Source organism: Anabrus simplex, chromosome 5 (assembly GCF_040414725.1).
Source record: "Anabrus simplex isolate iqAnaSimp1 chromosome 5, ASM4041472v1, whole genome shotgun sequence".
NCBI classification, from domain to species: domain Eukaryota; kingdom Metazoa; phylum Arthropoda; class Insecta; order Orthoptera; family Tettigoniidae; genus Anabrus; species Anabrus simplex.
Window position 1 is genome coordinate 423,418,869 of NC_090269.1, and position 24,293 is coordinate 423,443,161.

Consider the following 24,293-nt stretch of genomic DNA (forward strand, 5'->3'; position numbering starts at 1 on the left):
GACACATCGATGTAAAAAGTGCATACAATTACAAGATTATGTTGAAAAGGTGGACGTAACAACTGATGTGTACTGTACTTTTATTTGGGTAGAAAAACATAAAGTGTAAAACAGTACAGTACACCCTTCGTATTGACCGTGCGGTAGGTCTACTGTATATTTCTTAAAACTTTCTGTTACGGAGTTATCCGTGGAAGGCAGAGGTGAAAGAAGGTGCGGGCTGGAATGGGTCTAAGTACAAAGCTGAAAGATGAATTAAAATTTAAATGAAGGTTATATTTTCAATACTTAACAATTTTCATATAGACTTTCAAAATTCAACAAGTAACAAATCAACAACAAGCCAAAAATCAGGTACAAGGTATAATTTATAAACCAGAGCACGAAAGCACAAGTTTTTGGGGATCATTACAAGATCTGGGTTTCGAGCCACAAGTTTTATAATTCCTGAGCTCTCAGCTCACAACCACAAATTACCAAAGGGCAGAAAACCCCTAATTACATGGAGCACTTGCTCCCACCTAGTAATGTCAAGCCTCCTAGAGGCACCTTTCAAAACACCAGAAAGAGCAGACCCGCTCTCAATCTTTCAAGCCTATTAAAGGCAATACTATACTTTACAATCACTTGCTATCGAGGCACAACTTACAAGAATTAAACAGGCGTATTTCGTACCCAGCCTACAGGGCCTTAAAAGAAAAATAATAGTTTAATTAAATGGCCCTAAATGCAAAAAGGAAAGGAGGCGTTGATTAGCACTCCTAAATACACTTTTAAAAACCTAAGAGGCATTAGGCCGATTACACAGGGCTATTCCCAAGATAGGGAGGTGACTCGTATAAGAAAATTTTATACATTAAGAGTAGAAAATCGGTTATGAAAACGTAGTCACCTCAAATCAAAAATGAAGGGGAGCTCGAGAGAGTAAAGCACTCTCTATCCCCGATTTACAGTTAAAGTAATGAGAAAATTTTACATAAGCCGGCACTAAGTTACATTTTTAGACAGGTAGGTTACATTGAAAATGTTTCGGACCTTCCCCGAGGTTTAAACTGCTGAGCTAGCAAGAAATAAAGATGTTAAACGGCCATTACCTTTGTTGAACAGCTGCTGCTCGAAGGAAGAGGCGGTACCCGCCCCCTGCTATACTTCCATACACTAAGCTAGATGTTGTTGAAGTGGCGGAGAGCCAGGAAAATCAGCAGTTTTATACTCTCGGGGAATATTCGAGACCTTTCATGAATAATTAAGACACACCCACAGTCGTTTATTGGGTAGCTTACAATTACACATCAAAATTGGAGAAGAAATACACAATTGGCTGAAAAGTAATGACAGAAATTACTGATTGGCTAACTTCAAAACTGGCGGAAAGAAAGATTTATATTGCCAACCCACAAATGAAAGAACGAAATTTAGTAAGGAACAAACTTATGAATTTCTTCAAATAAAGTTCTAGCACTTCGCACCAGGGTGCATGGTCATAGTTTTTGTAGAGACATCTATCAGAGAATGTCCACACTTCTTGATAATTAGTAAACAAAATCAGTTCTAAATTAACACAGTGACATCTTCTGACAAACTGTTGAGATAATTCAGTTTTTAAAGTTCAGAGTTTTTGCTGTAGGGGAGTACTTTAAGGCGGAAAATTCAAAAATGCGGCGTAGACGTGTACCAACCGGTACACTTTCAATTGCTTTAATCTACCTTAAACCTTTTCCAGCTCTTTACCATGGCTTGTGACAGAGTTCTTACCGGATTCATCTGAAATTTCCAGAGAATATTTGAATATGTACATTAATTAACAGTAGTTCTGCATTTTATTGTCAGTTGGACATTACATTCGTACTTTTACTCCTGAAATAGCACGAAAGTACATTTTTGCGTATTGAGTAATTAATGAAAATTGAAAAAAAATCTCTCTAATAGTTTATACTTGACTTCAAAGTCCACAGTTGTTCTTAAACATGTGAGTATTTTTGACAAATCTGCCAAAATATAGTCCATATGATGTTATACCCTTACAGCCCAAATACTCAAAAAATGAACAGCATGACGCAAGGAGCTTGTCCATGCAACATACAAATGTAAACATTATTTGTAATAACTTTGCAACAATTAACTAATCAACTCCAAATTGTGTGAGGGGCTACGACTTATTAATATGTGCTTGTGTTTTAAATTTGGTTTTGATAAGTGGTAAATTGTAGAAATTCAAAATTTAAGTCATGGCTACCCTACTCAAACTTATTCCTCAACTTATGTCATTCCACGCCATCTCTCCACTGACAGCTCGAAACATACCACATAGTCCAGCATCTCGTCTCCTTACTCCAAAGTCTTCCCAGCCCAAAGTTTGCAGCATTTTCGTATCACTTATTCTCTGCCGGAAGTCACCGAGAACAAGTCGTGCTGACACATACTCTGTCTCAACATTTCGAGTAATTTACAGTACATAATGAATTCCTATTCTACATAATATACTAATAAATGATGTTCTAACATATGTAATATGATTCCAATAGCCTTCTTATTTACAACTGATTGAAGTTAAATGAACATGTTTCAGTGAATAATTGCCGATGACGGATAATTTTGATATCGGGTGATATCACGTAATTGGACTGCAGAATTACAATTAATATGGCTGGAGAACCCTGGACGGTTGCACCACGAAGACTGAGAGGACAAGTGGCTGGACTAGTCTTTCCTTCGTATTCCATGTATTTGCTCCCAGATCATCTTTAATTTTGCCGTAGCTATACGTACAAGCAAGATGCGACGCTTGATTTCTCTTCACAGCTATCTGTATCCTCGATTATTGAACCGAGATAACTGAGGAACTCTTTGGAATTTGTTTAGGTGCTGCTCCTGCAGCACCTTTGTTGACTATCATTAGTTTTGTCTTGTTTCTATAATTAATTTCCATACCAGGATTGTATTATCCAGCGCTACATCTCAAAGTGCTGATCATTTTCGTATGTGCAGCTCAAATCCTTTTCAATACAGTCCAAATTCTATTCGTGTATTCGTTCGTGTATTACAGTCCCGCTAATTCTTGGTGTCGGTTGCTGACAGTCGGAAATAGTTTACCGCTTAAAGCATGTATACAGTGATATGCGCAGAAAGACTGAACCTGCTTCCTGAATTTGTTAACTTCTTCCGTGCGATAAATTTTATTGAATGATTATATGGCAAGTTACGGTGACTTTTTACGATCTTCACCTGTTGAAGATGGATAGGAATTGATATCTTTCGCAAAATGAAAATTATTTTGAGAATTAATGAACAAATGTACTTATTTATTTATTTCTGTACTTATTTATGTATTTATTTATTTATATTTATTGTGTTACTCCAGTTCCACATATCAAGAAAACATTGCTATATTCCACCTCATAAAACGATATGAGAAAGCATTCGATCACAGCCCATTCCTGTTTTTTTTTTACACTCAACGAGAAACTTATGTCAAGGATTCAGCACGAGCATCGCCGCATTGAATGTAGCATAAACGGAATCTCTTCGAGACAAAAGGCATGGTTTTGTAGATACAAAGAAAGTTCGACCCGAATTGGCAACTGGAACAAGAAAGAGCATAAAGGCAGAGGTGTAGTCCTATTTAAACAATATACTCCAGCTAAGTCATGGATTCGGGATCATGAAGGATTGTCTTGCAGTGAATGGCGTGATGCAATAACAATGAATGCCAGTATCTCTTCTGTGCGTACTCTACCTGGCAGATCCCTGGGCAACGGCCTATGTCGGCGTTGCCACAGAGAGTTCCAATCTCTTTCACATATCCTCGGAGCCTGTCCACATGATGAATTACTACGAACCTTACGCCATAATGTAACCAGATCAATGATAGCTAACGCTTTGAGAGGACAATGTTATAATGTCTATGAAAACGTACAAGGTGTCTCCAACAGAGGGAACAGCATTATTGCTGTTCTGAAGGCTTTATCATTGATCCAACAATTAGATTTGAGACCAACGAAAACCAGCCGGAAGAGGTCGATGCGGCAAAGAGAAGAATTTATGAAGAAAGGGTGTACTTCTATAAGCTCTCATCCATCACTGTAATCGGCTTGATGTTAGGTGCTCGAGGAACCATATCTATATTTTCTGTCAGCTTCTGCAATACTTTTGGTCTTAATAGAGATTTCATCTATAGCATCACGATTACCAAACTCAAGAAATCCATCATGGTCTTCAAGAACCACGCTTGTGGACCTCAAATAAATATTTGACGTGTCTCACTCTTTTGCCTACACGTAAAATCATACGATCGCATTATCTACTCTATCTATATCCATTATTTTTGTTAAGGTACACTTTGTCCTTGGGCAGCATGCAGCTGTTGCAGGAAGATTGCATAATAACAATACACAAAACACTGAAAAAATATGCCAATACCACTACTTTTTCACTTATTAAGCCATGTAATCGTAGTTTCACCATCTCTGAAATGTTAAAGGAAATATTATAATCTCGTAGATATATTTTAGCCGTCTTACTAATAAAACTCCTTATACAGTTGTTATCTCTTGTATGGTTATACATTGAATAAACCCTATATAATGTTTTGTATTTTTCTTACTAATAAACGTGTGGTATAGGACTGTATTACTCTGATCTATATACACACTCGTTCCAATTCGTAGGAATCTCTTCGCGGAGTTCACTGACGTATTTCTATAAGTTCACCACCTTTATGGTCACTTTTGTTGGTTATCTAGGAGCAAAACCTTTCAAGAAGCCGCATGATGATACGAATATAATATAATATTCGAATAAACAAGAATAGAACAGTAATACACATATTTCAGCCTATATTAATCTCATTTGTAATAAATATGTCACTGATAATAATTACTAACCTCACTTCGTTCTCAAGTCCGTAGTGCTGTAAGAACTTGTAGTTCTTTCATTACGTCATTTCTGTCTGTGTTAAGGACAATTCTAACATACTCCTTCTTAAATGAATCTTTTATTTTAAAACTTTCACCATCCACGAGAAATAGATCACTCCGTCTCTCATAGGGTTTTATTTTAAGAATATTGCGATCATCCATAACCTCTAAACGTTAACTATAACTGATGTATACATAGGGGGATTATACGCGGTTTATTAGTGACAAATTGCACATAAACGGTGTATAAACCTCGTATAAAATGTAAACACCGTTTGTTAGTAAGACCGTTGATGTTTAGTTATAATCTTAATTAAATACTCAACGTTAAAATGTTTATTAGGTTCTTCCATGTGTTCTCTGCTTTGTTATTTATTACATTTTTAGTAATTAATAAGTTGAAGCTACAGTGGCAGTTGGTTACAGCCAAAGGGACCTACGGTCCTACTTGTAATGAACTTCGGATAAATACATTTCTAATTAACCTATATCAATTCAGCACATGCGGATAGAACGATACGATACGTGAAGACGTTCATGTACGGACAATGAACTGCGTGTGAAGTTTTAACGCTCACAAAACACATGCAAGCGTCACATCTTTCGAAATAATAATGACAGCGTTTGTATCAGTGTATTAATTTCTGCTAGTGTGGGGATAACGAGATCTAGATTCAGGACGTTTAGGCAAAAATAGGTTAGAATGCATTTTAATTTGGTTCTTACGGTATGTGACGAGAGTAACAAACTTTAGGAGTTCTGATGGGTCGTTCCCCTAAATTTTATGCAAAGCTCATAACATAACCGTTGTGTTGTGCAGACTATACTTATTAGCCGCTTCAATAAGTTTGCATGTCTTACAGAATTGCTTCTTACTAGAAAAACGCCTCATTCAGTTCCTTTTTCGGCAGTGTTGCCAAGTCTCCCGAAATTCCTTCTGATCCAGATTTAAGGGAAATTAATAGTAATGATTAATGGTACATAATATATTTGTGTCAAAAACTCTTTCCTCGTCTCACTGCGTGATGTTTTGTCAATTACATACCCGTTAGGTACTTCCCTGCATTGATTTTAGGCTCGAGTTACGTAATCTCTCCCCTCTTATTGAACTTGAAACTCACGCTTGACTGCGTCATTCGAAGGGAAATCACCGACCCGCACGTAGAATATAAAATCTGTATCGTGCTACGACTTCAAAATTGGCACACAATTTCTACGCCTGACGATAAACTACATCTACAGGAAGAGTGGAGGAGAAAGAGAAGAATAAGAAGGAGAAGAAGAAGAGAATGCTTAGAAAGTACGGGTGAGTGAAATTGCATATTTTTGTCATAATAACTTCAAACGACTATTGCATCCTTTAATTTAGTAATAATATAACATTTCAGTGCTCCAAAAAACTACCGACATTTTTACTAAAACTCCTCGGGGGTACAACTGGGATGAAGGAGCAGTACATCGCCCAGACGCCCTCACCTACTATGTTGAAAAATTATCTTGTGGTGGATGGGAAGATTGGAAGGGATAGACAAGGAAGGAAGGAAGGAAGGAAGGAAGGAAGGAAGGAAGGAAGGAAGGAAGGAAGGAAGGAAGGAAGGAAGGAAGCGGCCGTGACCTTAAGTTAGATACTGTTCCAGAATTTCCTTGGAGGACAAGTGTAAAACCGCGGAAAACCCCATCCAGGATGGCTGAGGTGGGAGTTGAACCCCCCTCTACTCACTTGACCTGCCGAGGCTGAGTGGACCCAGTTCCAGCCCTCGTACCACTTTTCAAATTTTTGTGGCAGAGCTGGGAATCGAACTCGCGCCTCCGGGGGGTGGCAGCTAATCATGCTAACTACTACACCACAGAGGCAGATAATAATAATAATAATAATAATAATAATAATAATAATAATAATAATAATAATAATAATAATAATAATAATAATAATACAACCAAACCAAACCCCATGGACTTCAGGCCTTGAAGGGCTCTGCTCTACCAAGCGACTGCTGCTCAGCCTGAAGGCCTGTAGATTACGAGATGTCGTGTGGTCAGCACAATGAATCGTCACGTCCGCTATTATTGGCTCTCTAGACCGGGGCCGCTATCTCACCGTCAGATGGCTCTTCAAGTCTAATCACTTATTCTGAGTAGACCTCGAACCAGCCCTCAGGTCCAGGTAAAAATCCTTGACCTGGCCGGGAATCGAACCCGGACTCTCCGAGTAAGAGGCAGGCACGCTACCCCTACACCACGAGGCCGGCAATAATAATAATAATAACAATAATAATAATAATAATAATAATAATAATAATAATAATAATAATAATAATAATAATAATAATAACGTCCTCCTCTGTGGTGTAGTGGTTATTGTGATTTGCTGCCAGCCCCGGAGGACCAGGTTTGATTCCCGGTTCAGCCACAAATTTGAAAAATAGTGCGAAGGGTGGAAAGGGATCCACTCAGCCGCGGGACGTCAGCTGAGTAGAGGGGGTTCGATTCCTATCTCAGCAATCGTCGAACTTTTTGTCCGCCCTTTCCAGATACTCCTCCAGGCAAATGGATGGTACTTGTCATAAGGCCACGACCGCTTCCTTCCCACGTCCTTGCCTACCCCGCCTAACATTCCCATCCCCCACAAGGTTTCGTATACAAGGTTAGGCCGCCTGGGCGAGGTACTGGTCCTCGCCCCAGTTTTATCCATAACCAAATATTTCACGTTCATGGCAATGCCTTTGAAGCCGTAGTCTGGGGGAAAAACCAACCCCGGACGATAAAGCGATTAAATAATAACAAGAAATAAAAGTCATCCGCAGCGTTTGAAAAATTTCAGTACATAGAAGGATACGCTCTTTATCTAGATTGGAAACATCTAAAGACTACATTCGACAACATTATTCAAGTGAATATGTTCAAGTACGTAGAAGAAGTAAGTCAGCCATCAGGCTTGAATCGTGAATAAAAAATAAGGAGAGGTTATCAAAATTACAGACGGGCTATAGACACACCTGGAACAGATATGACAAAAATTCAATATCCAGGAATGGAAAATTAAGAGATTACTACTCAAGTAGTATAATACAGGGATTCCGGCGCCACCACCTCCTCCGGGCTCCCAGGGCTCTCTCCACCACCCGCGGGAAATTTGAATTTTGGCGCGAGATTTGAATTTGTAAACAAAGCCACGTGCTTCTTGACAGCTGTCATCGACAACAACGCATCGCTAACCTCACTGCTGCCATATTGACGGGCCTAAACCTCAGTAGTGCCAACTTAATCTAACTAGCGCGAGGTAAACAAAGCCACGTGTTTTTTGACAGCCACGTGCTTTTTGACAGACAACAACGCATCGCTAACCTCAGTACTGCCATCTTGACGGGCCTAAACCTCAGTAGTGCCAACTTAACCTAACTAGCGCGAGGTAAACAAAGCCACGTGTTTTTTGACAGCCACGTGCTTTTTGACAGACAACAACGCATCGCTAACCTCAGTACTGCCATCTTGACGGGCCTAAACCTCAGTAGTACCAACTTAACCTAACTAGCGCGTGGTAAACAAAGCCACGTGCTTTTTTGACAGCTGTCATCCGCCATCTTTAAACTACAGAGCACCGTGCTGCCCTCTTTATCGCAGTAGCTGCAAATTCGTCACCTGTCATCCGCAGTGCTGCCATCTTGGCGGGCCTAAACCTTAGTGCTACCAACTTAACCTCACTAGCGTGAGATAAACAAAACCACGTGCAGCTGTCATCCGCCATCTTTAATCTATAAAGCACAGTGCTGCCCTCTTTAGCTACTTACCTTTGAAATGTGGTACGTCACAGCTGTCATCCGCCATCTTGCATCCGAAACCTCAGTGCTGCACTCTTTAGCTAGATACCTTTGAAATGTAGTGGTGGCGATTTGAAAAATTCTTTATGCTCTTGTTTGGAAACAAAGCTACGTGCTTTTTTGACAGCTGTCATCCGCCATCTTTAATCCAGAGAGCACAGTGCTGTCCTCTTTAGCTACTTACCTTTGAAATGTGGTACGTCACAGCTGTCATCCGCCATCTTGCATCCGAAACCTCAGTGCTGCACTCTTTAGCTAGATACCTTTGAAATGTAGTGGTGGCGATTTGAAAAATTCTTTATGCTCTTGTTTGGAAACAAAGCCACGTGCAGCTGTCATCCGCCATCTTTAATCCAGAGAGCACCGTGTTGCCCTCTTTAGCTACTTACCTTTCAAATGTGGTACGTCACAGCTGTCATCCGCCATCTTGCATCGCAAACCTCAGTGCTGCACTCTTTAGCTAGATACCTTTGAAATGTAGTGGCGGCAATTTGAAAAATTCTTTATGCTCCTGTTTGGAAACAAACCTATGCGCTTTTTTGTCAGCTATCATCCGCCATCTTTAATCAGGAGAGCACCGTGCTGCCCTCTATGTGGTGATAAATTCTACACGCTCTTGTTTGGAAACAAACCCATGTGCTTTTCTGACAGCTGTCAACCGCCAGAGAGCACCGTGCTGCCCTCTTTATGCCGATGGAAAATTCCACGTGCTTTACAAACTCACGTGCTTTTTGACAGCTGTCATCCGCCATCTTTAATCAAGAGAGCACCGTGCTGCCATCTTTAGCTAGATACCTTTGAAATGTGGTGGCGGCAAATTCCACGTGCTCTTGTTTAGTAAACAAAGCCACGTGCTTTTCTGACAGCTATCATCCGCCATCTTTAATCAATAGAGCACTGTGCTGCTATCGTGCGGGTAATTTCGTCAGCTGTCATCCGCCATCTTTAATCTACAGAGCGCCGTGCTGCTCTCTCTAGTAGCGGGCAATTTGAAAAGTTCTGTTACTTGTCATCCGTCATCTTTAATCAACAAAGCATCGTACTGCTATCTTTAGCTACATACATTTAACATGTGGTGGCGAATAATTTGAACAAAAAACTTCCGTTAGCTATCATCCACCATCTTTATTCAACAGAGCATCGTGCTGCTATCTCTAGCTACATACATTTAACATGTGGTGGCGGAAATTTGAAATTCTATCTAGATCCCATCTTTAATCAACAGAGCACCGTGCTGCTACCCCTTTGAATTGTGGTGACGGATAATTTGAAATTCCGTTAGCTATCATCATTAAACATTAGTGCATTCGCTAACCTAACCTCTCATCTACTATCTTGAAGGAGACTATACGACACCTCCTCTACCTCCTGCTCTTCCTCCTCCTCCTCCTCCTCCTACTCCTCTGTCATGGCATACCTTTATCGAACACGCATCGCGAAGGCAAGAGTGTACAGCGATATGCATGTTTAGACTTGCGGATTACGAAAGAAACATAACAAGACTTGAATCGAACCCTGCACTCGATGTCGTTAACTTAAACATGTGATTAAAACATTGTCTGGTGTGTTCAGAACACTACATAAGTAGAATCGAACGCTGTACAACATGTTAGGGGATACCTTTGTTCTAAGAAGATCAGATTGAAACATAACAAGACTAGAATTGAACACTGCACTCGATGTTGTTAACCTTAACATGTGATCAGAACATTGATTGACGTGTTCAGATCACTAAACAAGTAGAACCGAACACTGTACAACATGTTAGGGGATACCTTTGTTCTAAGAAAATTAGATTGAAATATAACAAGACTAGAATCGAACACTACACTCGATGTCGTTAACCTTAACATGTGATCGGAACATTGATCGATGTGTTCAGATCACTAAACAAGTAGAACCGAACACTGTACAACATGTCGGGGGATACCTTTGTTCTAAGAAAATTAGATTGAAACATAACAAGACTAGAACCGAACACTGTACTCGATACAACATGTTAGGGGATACCTTTGTTCTAAGAAGATCAGATTGAAACATAACAAGACTAGAACTGAACACTGCACTCGATACAACATGTGATCAGAACATTGATTGATGTGTTCAGATCACGAAACAAGTAGAACCGAACACTGTACAACATGTTAGGGGATCCTTTGTTCTAAGAAAATTAGATTGAAACATAACAAGACTAGAATCGAACACTGCACTCGATGTCGTTAACCTTAATATGTGAACCGATACAACATGTTAGGGGATACCTTTGTTCTAAGAAAATTAGATTGAAACATAGCAAGACTAGAATCGAACACTGTAAGAACATTGTTTGATGTGTTCAGAGCAAAAGTACAACTTCAATGATTTACCTAGTGTAAAATCAAAAGCACACACTGTGCACATATCGCATAGCTATCTCGCCTATCACTTGTCTAGTATGAAAATCAAAAACACACTGTGCACATATCGCATAGCTAACTCGGCAACACTTCAAATGATTTGCTTAGTACGAAAATAAAAAATCTATACCGCGTAGCTAACTCGTTCATCGCACTGCTAAGACGCTTAGTAATTGCAAATACACTGATATGTGTCATACGAAAATCAAGAAAGCACACTGCGTAGCCCACTCGCTCGGTCACTCGCTTAGTAATTACAACACGACTAGAACACTGATACACGTTACTCTTTTTTTCTCGAAACACACACACGCGGATAAAAATGTTGCGAGATACTACATACTTACATGTTTTTTAAAAAAGAATAGGGGGGATGAAAGATCATAAATTGTATGTACACATGTTGTCTCCTCCAAGTTGTAAGACGAAATAGACGCAGTACTGCGAGTTTCCGCTCTAGCTGGCGAACGGAAGTAGCATGATATCTCAGCAAAAGAATACGCGTGAGCTTGCATACACGCAAGTCAGGCACAATGATGGATACCGCGATTCAAATCCTGGCAACTTATGCCGTCAGGAAGGGCATCCGGCGAGCATCTAGCTGTAAATCCCTGATTCTCATGTTAGAAAGGGCAACTTGTTGTAAAACATTCTTAATCCCAGTTCTTTGACGTCAGGAAGGGCAACCGGTCGAAAACAATAGTGTATGATGTAAGAGGCTGGATACTGCTAGTTTTGCGTCAGGAAGGGCAACTAGTCTTAAAACAAATTCTTGCGATTTAAAATCTCAGTTTTGCGTCAGGAAGTGCATCCGGCTGTAAAAACAATAGTTCGTGATATAGCGATTTAAAATCTAAGAAGAGCATCTAGCTGTAAATCCCCGATTCTCGTGTTAGAAAGGGTAACTAGTTGTAAAACAGATTCTTAATCCGAGTTCTTTGACGCCAGGAAGGCAACCGGTCGAAAACAATAGTGTATGATGTAAGAGGCTAGATACTGCTAGTTTTGCGTCAGGAAGGGCAACTAGTCTTAAAACAAATTCTTGCGATTTAAAATCCCAGTTTTGCGTCAGGAAGGGCATCCGGCTGTAAAACAATAGTTCGTGATACAGCGATTTAAAATCTAAGAAGAGCATCTAGCTGTAAATCCCCGATTCTCGTGTTAGAAATGGTAACTAGTTGTAAAACAGATTCTTAATCCGAGTTCTTTGACGTCAGGAAGGGCAAACGGTCGAAAACAATAGTGTATGATGTAAGAGGCTAGATACTGCTAGTTTTGCGTCAGGAAGGGCAACTAGTCTTAAAACAAATTCTTGCGATTTAAAATCTTAGTTTTGCGTCAGGAAGGGCATCCGGCTGTAAAACAATAGTTCATGATACAGCGATTTAAAATCTAAGAAGAGCATCTAGCTGTAAATCCCCGATTCTCGTGTTAGAAAGGGTAACTAGTTGTAAAACATATTTTAATCCGAGTGTTTTGTCGTCAGGAAGGGCAACCGGTCGAAAACAATAGTGTATGATGTAAGAGGTTATATACTGCCAGTTTTGCGTCAGGAAGGGCAACTAGTCTTAAAACAAATTCTTGCGATTTAAAATCTTAGTTTTGCGTCAGGAAGGGCATCCGGCTGTAAAACAATAGTTCATGATACAGCGATTTAAAATCTAAGAAGTGCATCTGGCTGTAAAACCCCGATTCTCGTGTTAAAAAGAGCATCTAGTTGTAAAACAGATTCTTAATCCGAGTTCTTTGACGTCAGGAAGGGCAATCGGTCGAAAACAATAGTGTATGATGTAAGAGGCTAGATACTGCCAGTTTTGCGTCAGGAAGGGCGACTAGTCTTAAAACAAATTCTTGCGATTTAAAATCTTAGTTTTGCGTCAGGAAGGGCATCCGGCTGTAAAACAATAGTTCATGATACAGCGAGGAGTAGGCTATGTGCTGGTACCGGGATATCTAGTTATAAAACCCGCTACAACTGATTTGTCGCGTATACTGCGATTTAAAATCCTAGTCAGGAAGGGTAACCGGTCGTAAAACTGTGGTGTATGATCTAAGAGGCGGGGTGTGCAAAAAAGCCAGCATTAAGTAAGGGCTGTTGATAGGGGGGCGTTAAACCTTGTGCAGGCTTCCCCGAAACTGATTGTGACTACAAGCTGTTGAGGGTGATTCATTTGTCGGATGGAGACGTTAAGCTGTGTGCAGGCTTCTTCGGTAGGAGTAGGCTAAGTGCCGGTACCGGGATATCTAGTTATAAAACCCGCTATAACAAATTTATCGCGTATACTGCGATTTAAAATCCTAGTCAGGAAGGGTTTCCGGTCGTAAAACTATGGTGTATGATCTGAGAGGCGGGGTGTGCAAAAAAACCAGCATTAAGTAAGGGCTGTTGATGGGGGCGTTAAACCTTGTGCAGACTCCTTCGAAAATGATTGTGAGTACAAGATGTTGAGGGTGATTCATCTGTCGGATGGAGGTGTTAAGCCTTGTGCAGGCTTCTTCGGTAGGAGTAGGCTATGTGCCGGTACCGGGATATCTTGTTATAAAACCCGCTATAAGGAATATATCTCGTATACTGCGATTTAAAATCCTAGTCAGGAAAGGTAACCGGTCGTAAAACTATGGTGTATGATCTAAGAGGTGGGGTGTGCAAAAAGCCACCATTAAGTAGGGGCTGTTGATGGGGGTGTTAAACCTTGTGCAGGCTTCCCCGAAACTGATTGTGAGTACAAGATGTTGAGAGTGAATCATCTGTTGGATAAAGGTGTTAAGCCTTGTGCAGGCTTCTTCGGTAGGAGTAGGCTATGTGATGGCACCGAGTTTTACCCTCTCCCGACGGTAGTATATTACATTCTTAGGCAGTTTCGAGGGTGAGCAAAAAGCCAGCATTAAGTAAGGGCCGTTGATGGCGGGTGTCAAACCTTGTACAGGCTCCTTCAACAGGAGAAGCCTACATGCCGGCGCCGTGCATGTTCTTTCGATAGGGGTAGGCTATATGCTGGTACTGTGTTTTAACCTCTCCGTACAATCATAATATTTTATGTTAGGAGCTTACACGAGCTAAATGCTACTCAGCTAAGAAGAGTTACAAGTAGCTTATCACCACGCAGTGTCTTCGTTCAAGGTTACTACAGCCGGAAGATGCGTGTACAATTTCAGCCAACACATGCATTCCGCACCTCGCCCTGAATGACTGCGCCGATACAACTTCAAAGACTGTGGAACAAAAAAATGTAACCTATAGCCTACAGTATGGTTTAGTGTGCATGCCTCTCACCCGGTAGTCTCGGGTTCGATTCTCTTGGGATTAAAAATACGTTTTACAGATTTTAAATCGCAAGAATTTGTTTTAAGACTAGTTGCCCTTCCTGACGCAAAACTGGCAGTATCTAGCCTCTTACATCATACACTATTGTTTTCGACCGGTTGCCCTTCCTGACGTCAAAGAACTCGGATTAAGAATCTGTTTTACAACTAGTTGCCCTTTCTAACACGAGAATCGGGGATTTACAGCTAGATGCTCTTCTTAGATTTTAAATCGCTGTATCATGAACTATTGTTTTACAGCCGGATGCCCTTCCTGACGCAAAACTAAGATTTTAAATCGCAAGAATTTGTTTTAAGACTAGTTGCCCTTCCTGACTCAAAACTAGCAGTATCTAGCCTCTTACATCATACACTATTGTTTTCGACCGTTTGCCCTTCCTGACGTCAAAGAACTCGGATTAAGAATCTGTTTTACAACTAGTTTTCGTTTCTAACACGAGAATCGGGGATTTGCAGCTAGATGCTCTTCTTAGATTTTAATCCGCTGTATCACGAACTATTGTTTTACAGCCGGATGCCCTTCCTGACGCAAAACTAAGATTTTAAATCGCAAGAATTTGTTTTAAGACTAGTTGCCCTTCCTGACGCAAAACTGGCAGTATCAAGCCTCTTACATCATACACTATTGTTTTCGACCGGTTGCCCTTCCTGACGTCAAAGAACTCGGATTAAGAATATGTTTTACAACTAGTTGCCCTTTCTAACACGAGAATCGGGGATTTGCAGCTAGATGCTCTTCTTAGATTTTAAATCACTCTATCACGAACTATTGTTTTACAGCCGGATGCCCTTCCTGACGCAAAACTAAGATTTTAAATCGCAAGAATTTGTTTTAAGACTAGTTGCCCTTCCTGACGCAAAACTAGCAGTATCTAGCCTCTTACATCATACACTATTGTTTTCGACCGGTTGCCTTCCTGGCGTCAAAGAACTCGGATTAAGAATCTGTTTTACAACTAGTTACCCTTTCTAACACGAGAATCGGGGATTTACAGCTAGATGCTCTTCTTAGATTTTAAATCGCTATATCACGAACTATTGTTTTTACAGCCGGATGCACTTCCTGACGCAAAACTGAGATTTTAAATCGCAAGAATTTGTTTTAAGACTAGTTGCCCTTCCTGACGCAAAACTAGCAGTATCCAGCCTCTTACATCATACACTATTGTTTTCGACCGGTTGCCCTTCCTGACGTCAAATAACTCGGATTAAGAATCTGTTTTACAACTAGTTACCCTTTCTAACACGAGAATCGGGGATTTACAGCTAGATGCTCTTCTTAGATTTTAAATCGCTGTATCACGAACTATTGTTTTACAGCCGGATGCCCTTCCTGACGCAAAACTGAGATTTTAAATCGCAAGAATTTGTTTTAAGACTAGTTACCCTTCCTGACGCAAAACTGGCAGTATCTAACCTCTTACATCATACACTATTGTTTTCGACCGGTTGCCATTCCTGACGTCAAAGAACTGGGATTAAGAATGTTTGACAACAAGTTGCCCTTTCTAACATGAGAATCAGGGATTTACAGCTAGATGCTCGCCGGATGCCCTTCCTGACGGCATAAGTTGCCAGGTTTTGAATCGCGGTATCCATCATTGTGTCTGACTTGCGTGTATGCAAGCTCACGCGTATTTTTTTGCTGAGATATCATGCTACTTCCGTTCGCCAGCTAGAGCGGAAACTCGCAGTACTGCGTCTATTTCGTCTTACAACTTGGAGGAGACAACATGTGTACATATAATTTATGGTCTTTCATCCCCCCTATTCTTTTTTAAAAAAACATGTAAGTATGTAGTATCTCGCAACATTCTTATCCGTGTGTGTGTATTTCGAGAAAAAAAAGTGTAACGTGTATCAGTGTTCTAGTCGTGTTGCAATTACTAAGCGTGTGATCGAGCGAGTTGGCTACGCAGTGTGCTTTCTTGATTTTCGTATGACATATATCAGTGTATTTGCAATTACTAAGCGTCTTAGCAGTGCGATGAACGAGTTAGCTACGCGGTATAGATTTTTTATTTTCGTACTAAGCAAATCATTTGAAGTGTTGCCGAGTTAGCTATGCGATATGTGCACAGTGTGTTTTTGATTTTCATACTAGACAAGTGATAGGCGAGATAGCTATGCGATATGTGCACAGTGTGTGTTTTTGATTTTTACACTAGGTAAATCATTGAAGTTGTACTTTTGCTCTGAACACATCAAACAATGTTCTTACAGTGTTCGATTCTAGTCTTGCTATGTTTCAATTTAATTTTCTTAGAACAAAGGTATCCCCTAACATGTTGTATCGGATCACATGTTAAGGTTATCGACATCGAGTGCAGTGTTCGATTCTAGTCTTGTTATGTTTCAATCTAATTTTCTTAGAACAAAGGTATCCCCTAACATGTTGTGCAGTGTTCGGTTCTACTTGTTTCGTGATCTGAACACATCAATCAATGTTCTGATCACATGTTGTATCGAGTGCAGTGTTCAATTCTAGTCTTGTTATGTTTCAATCTGATCTTCTTAGAACAAAGGTATCCCCTAACATGTTGTATCGAGTACAGTGTTCGGTTCTAGTCTTGTTATGTTTCAATCTAATTTTCTTAGAACAAAGGTATCCCCTGACATGTTGTACAGTGTTCGGTTCTACTTGTTTAGTGATCTGAACACATCGATCAATGTTCTGATCACATGTTAAGGTTAACGACATCGAGTGTAGTCTTCGATTCTAGTCTTGTTATGTTTTAGTCTAATTTTCTTAGAACAAAGGTATCCCCTGACATGTTGTGCAGTGTTTGGTTCTACTTGTTTAGTGATCTGAACACATCGATCAATGTTCTGATCACATGTTAAGGTTAACGACATCGAGTGTAGTGTTCGATTCTAGTCTTGTTATGTTTCAATCTAATTTTCTTAGAACGAAGGTATCCCCTAACATGTTGTACAGTGTTCGGTTCTACTTGTTTAGTGATCTGAACACGTCAATCAATGTTCTGATCACATGTTAAGGTTAACGACATCGAGTGCAGTGTTCAATTCTAGTCTTGTTATGTCTCAATCTGATCTTCTTAGAACAAAGGTATCCCCTAACATGTTGTACAGCGTTCGATTCTACTTATGTAGTGTTCTGAACACACCAGACAATGTTTTAATCGCATGTTTATGTTAACGACATCGAGTGCAGGGTTCGATTCAAGTCTTGTTATGTTTCTTTCGTAATCCGCAAGTCTAAACATGCATATCGCTGTACACTCTTGCCTTCGCGATGCGTGTTCGATAAAGCTATGCCTTGACAGAGGAGTAGGAGGCGGAGGAGAAGGAGGCGGAGGTGGTAGGGGAGGAGGAGGAGGAGGAAGAGCAGGAGGTAGAGGAGGTGTCGTATAGTCTCCTTCAAGATAGTAGATGAGAGGTTAGGTTAGCGAATGCACTAATGTTTAATGATGATAGCTAACGGAATTTCAAATTATCCGTCACCACAATTCAAAGGGGTAGCAGCACGGTGGTCTGTTGATTAAAGATGGGATCTAGATAGAATTTCAAATTGCCGCCACCACATGTTAAATGTATGTAGCTAGAGATAGCAGCACGATGCTCTGTTGAATAAAGATGGCGGATGATAGCTAACGGAAGGTTTTTTATTTTCAAATTATCCGCCACCACATGTTAAATGTATGTAGCTAAAGATAGCAGTACGATGCCTTGTTGATTAAAGATGACGGATGACAAGTAACAGAACTTTTCAAATTGCCCGCTACTAGAGAGAGCAGCACGGCGTTCTGTAGATTAAAGATGGCGAATGACAGCTGACGAAATTACCCGCATGATAGCAGCACAGTGCTCAATTGATTAAAGATGGCGGATGATACCTGTCAAAAAGCACGTGGCTTTGTTTAGTAAACAAGAGCACGTGGAATTTGCCGCCACCACATTTCAAAGGTATCTAGCTAAAGATGGCAGCACGGTGCTCTCTTGATTAAAGATGGTAGATGACAGCTGTCAAAAAGCACGTGAGTTTGTAAAGCACGTGGAATTTGCCACCGGCATAAAGATGGCAGCACGGTGCTCTCTGGCGGTTGACAGCTGTCAGAAAAGCACATGGGTTTGTTTCCAAACAAGAGCGTGTAGAATTTACCACCACCACATAGAGGGCAGCACGGTGCTCTCTGGATTAAAAATGTCGGATGATAGCTGACAAAAAAAGCGCATAGGTTTGTTTCCAAACAGGAGCATAAAGAATTTTTCAAATTGCCGCCGCTACATTTCAAAGGTATCTAGCTAAAGAGTGCAGCACTGAGCTTTGCGATGCAAGATGGCGGATGACAGCTGTGACGTACCACATTTCAAAGGTAAGTAGCTAAAGAGGACAGCACTGTGCTCTCTGGATTAAGGATGGCGGATGACAGCTGTCAAAAAGCACGTGGCTTTGTTTCCAAACAAGAGCATAAAGAATTTTTCAAATCGCCACCACTACATTTCAAAGGTATCTAGCTAAAGAGTGCAGCACTGAGGTTTCGGATGCAAGATGGCGGATGACAGCTGTGACGTACCACATTTCAAAGGTAAGTAGCTAAAGAGGGCAGCACTGTGCTTTATAGGTTAAAGATGGCGGATGACAGCTGCACGTAGATTTGTTTATCTTACGCTAGTGAGGTTAAGTTGGTAGCACTAAGGTTTAGGCCCGCCAAGATGGCAGCACTGCGGATGACAGGTGACGAATTTGCAGCTATTGCGATAAAGAGGGCAGCACGGTGCTCTGTAGTTTAAAGATGGCGGATGACAGCTGTCAAAAAAGCACGTGGCTTTGTTTACCACGCGCTAGTTAGGTTAAGTTGGTACTACTGAGGTTTAGGCCCGTCAAGATGGCAGTACTGAGGTTAGCGATGCGTTGTTGTCTGTCAAAAAGCACGTGGCTGTCAAAAAACACGTGGCTTTGTTTACCTCGCGCTAGTTAGGTTAAGTTGGTACTACTGAGGTTTAGGCCCGTCAAGATGGCAGTACTGAGGTTAGCGATGCGTTGTTGTCTGTCAAAAAGCACGTGGCTGTCAAAAAACACGTGGCTTTGTTTACCTCGCGCTAGTTAGATTAAGTTGGCACTACTGAGGTTTAGGCCCGTCTAGATGGCAGCAGTGAGGTTAGCGATGCGTTGTTGTCGATGACAGCTGTCAAAAAGCACGTGGCTTTGTTTACAAATTCAAATCTCGCGCCAAAATTCAAATTTCCCGCGGGTGGTGGAGGGAGCCCTGGGAGCCCGGAGGAGGTGGTGGCGCCAGAATCCCTGTATTATACTACTTACTCAGTTATCCAACCTGAACCAGTATACGCCTTGGAAAACTTGATCATTGGAGGCAGATGACTTATTAAACAAATAGAGAAACAAGGGAGGGAAATATTGAGGTCAATGTTCGGTTCAGTCTACTCAGAGGAAATCTCGATGAAACAGAAGTCTCGGGTGTTTTATCGGGATTCTGAAAAGATCACCGAGAGCATCAGGAAAAGGCGATTAAAATTCGATGGCCACTTTCTCAATATGAACAATGACAGGCTCAGCTTTGCTCTTTCAATGAAAGGTGGGTGGGCGGTGTATTCTGCCCGAAGGCAGGTCCGAACCTCCGCAGAGGTGTTCCTGAGCCGGAGTTTACGAACGGTAGGGTGGCCAGTTCCTTTCAGCTCCTCCATTCCCTTACCCCCACCAACAGCGCGTGGCAACCCATACAACTCCTGACCACGCCCATTGTTGCTTAACTTCGGAGATCTCACGGGATCCGTTGTTTCAACACCGCTACGGCCGTTGGCTTTCAATGAAAGTCAAGTGAAATAGAAATAAACCTTCAGGAAATTGGCACCCCACAGAAAATTATTCAATATCGATTCTAGTTCAAGAAAGCAGTCAACGGCCATCATTTTGCTGAGAAAGTGAATACCAGGACCAATAAACCATGGACTGAATAGCGGAGGAAAATGTTCACTGCCCAGATGAAGAGATTTTGGGAGAAGAAAAATCAACATCAGCTTAATAAGTTCTATCGCGCTCCACAGATGGGCATAACGCTGTATATTATTAATAATAATAATAATAATAATAATAATAATAATAATAATAATAATAATAATAATATAAGAAAATGAAGGATCACTGGGCCAACAGAAAAGCTCAAGTTACCAACAAAATCAGTCGCCAAAATTACCACTAAGAACACCAGAAGAAGCAAACCACAGCAACAAGGCAGCCAAATACAGGCACACTATTCCACAGACGGCCAAAACGAAGTCAAAAATGATGTATTTGCCGCATTGAAGTGTTCATATTATGAAGCCTGATATTGGAATAAAGCATTTCACTCCTCGCTGACATTAATATTCCGGAGTATTACAAACATAAAATCCATCAGTCACGTAAAATAATAATTTCTAATAGGCTATAATAAGACTAAAATCCTATTGGCAAATGTCTACAATTACCCCCAGTTGCATTATATTAAATTTTTCAACTGTAATCTGTGACTACGAATTACTTTCCTACATGCACGGTTTGAATCACTTTCTCTTAAATGCTCTTGAGTTGGCTGTCCCTCATATCATCTCGAATAGAATTCTAAACACGTAAAGCCGCAGGCAGAAATGATGCGTGCTAAAATGTTCAATGCGGCCTGCCAAAGGGACCTTGGGAGAACTCCAACAAAAACTACTTAATTACTATTCTGCGGTAGAGTTATCACTTGCAAGACATCTGGTCGTCTTCTCTTTACGAAAAGCCAGGAAATGTACAGGTAGTCCGTGTCTAGGTCGTCTTGTACTTGGCGTGTGCCAAACTTCTGTCATCATCATCATCATCATCATCATCATCATCATCATCATCATCATCATCATCATCATCATCATCATCATCATCTATGTATATTGTGTTTGTACTTGCCAGTTAGCTGCCTCTATGGATCAGTGGCAGAGTGTCGGCCTCCGGATTCTAAGATAGCCGGTTCGAACCCGACGGAGGCAGTCGAAGTTTTGTGAAGGGCGGAAAATTGTCCATTCGACACTCCGTGTCGTACGATGTCGGCATGTTGTAAAAGATCTCTGATGACACATTTGATGTTCACCCGACAAAATTAATCAAAACTCAGCCATAAACGCCAAACACTTCACACCGTGGCAGAGAATACGCGATTGTTATTATTATTATTATTATTATTATTATTATTATTATTATTATTATTATTGCTCATTTGGGCCGTCTGAGGACCACGGTGCTTGTGCATTAGCTGTGTTATTGTTATTGTTGTCTATGGTTGCTGCTTCTGGTGTTCTTGATGATGGGTTTGGCTGCTGCTACCTTCTTGGTCACTTCAGCTTTTCTGTTCGCCCAGTAATAGTTCATTTTCTTAGCGAACTCTATTTTTCGTTCGTCGGAACATTTTCTGGTGTCATTCTGGTTTGCTTCGTTAACAGATGTTAGGAAGGGTTTTGCTTTTGATAGATGAAGGGTAGTCGCTTCTGTTAATTACTATGGCATATTATAAATTATTATTATTATTATTAAAACCAACATAAGTCTGTCTGTTTGGAACGCTGAGCCAGTTCTCGGTTGAGGTCTATAATGATCAATTCCATGAACTTGTTGTGGAAATAACACGTCAAATCTCGTGTACTTACTGGAGTCCTTCATAACATTAACTCGTTGGCTTTACTGCTGGCTTTCCAACTCGAAGGCTGAGGTTCGAATCCCAGCCGATCCCCGGTTGAAATTTTCATCCAAAGCATCACGTGGCGTCTGAAAAGGCAAGGTATCCAGCCACAAGGTATCAAGCCAAAATGTTGTAATCCCTTCAACACGTGAAATACGTCAGCCTCATGCCGATAGATTTACTGGCACGTAAACCATTATTATTATTATTATTATTATTATTATTATTATTATTATTATTATTATTATTATTATTACCGGGATTTATCGTGGAACGCAGAGACAAGAAAGCACGCGGGATGCATGGCTGGACAGGGGATAACTTAGAGCAAAATTTTACTTACGAAATGTAGATTTTATTTCTTTCTGTTCTGAAAATTCAGATAGAGTAATTTAATGATATAAAAAGAAAAAGTTGAAATATTACTTGAGTTTTAAATAACGATATAGTCAGCTCCAGCAATACAATGGACTTAGAAAGTCCGTAATCAGGTACAAGATTAATTGGGAGAAACCCTCAGTCGTAACCTAGATAAGAAAAGGCATATTTGCTCCCGACAGGTACAACATTCTGAAAGGACATAATTGCTCTCAGCTGGTACACATTATAGATTCTGAGCTCCAAAATACTTAGAGGCTAGCCTCAATCAAGAAATATGTTGCTATTTACATTTTCATTTACTCTCGTAACCCCTACGGTGACCCCACTTCATAGTATTCATACACAGGTTACCCCATGGTGGGCTTATCAATTACAAAGTTTCACAACCAGATAAAGTACTGTTCCGCAAGGGAACCTAAACGTAAACGTGGTTCCCCGTAAAAACCTTAACAATATACAGCGGCATAATTGCCCATTCTACTAGGCCTTAAGAAGGAAGAAGAATGTTCTGGAAAGGCTAATCCTATGCTAAAAGGCGTGACTAAAGGGGAACTTTAAGGCGGAGACAAATTTCGAAAATTTAGAAGTTGAAAAACTTTAGTCGCCAGCTCAAGAGTAGAAAGGGAGAGTTCCGACGGTCACCACTCGTGTTTCCTTACATTAAATATTTTCCGAGTAGGGAATATATACTTGATTTTAAGAAAACTCCTGAAATCTTCACCTCGAAGCACACGGCGGCACAATTACATGTTTAGGTAAAGTCTGCTATTACCTTTTAGCTCTGGATCTACTTCAAGCCGTCCGCGCCCTGCCCACTGGCCCCCTATAACCTCCGTCAAGCCGCACTCTCAAACACCGGAGAAAATCAGACGGCCTTAAAGCGCTCTCTTAAATAGCTCCGCTTGGGAAAATTCTAGATATATTGCAATCCAGAGAGCTGATAGGCTAAACTTCTATACATTCCCCCAGATATTGCTTGGCTAGAGAACTTAGTTACAGGAATGTGACAGGCAGACTACGCTAGAGGAGGAAGCATGTGAAGTGATGACAACTTCGACGCATCAAAAAAGAATAATAACAAACAAAAAGTTTTACCAACTAAACAAAATGAAATACCTTATGAAATTAATTTGGGCTTAGCCCACTAGAGATCACTAGAAATTAGATAGCCGAGCCATCTTATATTCGGAGAAGAAAGTTTTAGAAAGTCTTAAAAGTTCTTCGTCACTGTCATCGATGGCCATAGTGGAGAAGGCGCGCAGTGTAAATAGCCAGGGAAGGTGAACACCTGGTACAATTATTATTATTATTATTATTATTATTATTATTATTATTATTATTATTATTATTAAAACCACGATAAGCCTGGATAGCTCCAGTGACCCCAGAATTACCTGGGATAAGCTGAAGAACGTTATGACCAGGAATGAAGACCAAGTCTTGCGCCTCGCTGCGTCGGCAAACCGCCAAGCTATTCTGTGAAGCAGAATAGTATACTACAACTGGGAAAGATCCGGCCGAATTCGGTACTTCCTGACTGCGACGATCTTTTGTTTTTCTATAATTATTATAGAAGGGTAGAGGCTTAGAAAATCTATCGCACTGTATATTAGTTGCTTCTTGTTGTAATTATTATTACTTTTTAATTGCTAGAAAGTAAAACATATCTCGATCCGTAGAAGGAGCCGGAAGATCCCTACCTGTAGTAACAAAAATGAAGTTAATTAAAACTGTAATTATTCCCCTGGTTTACTATCGTGATGTTGTGTACAACGACCTTAACTCACA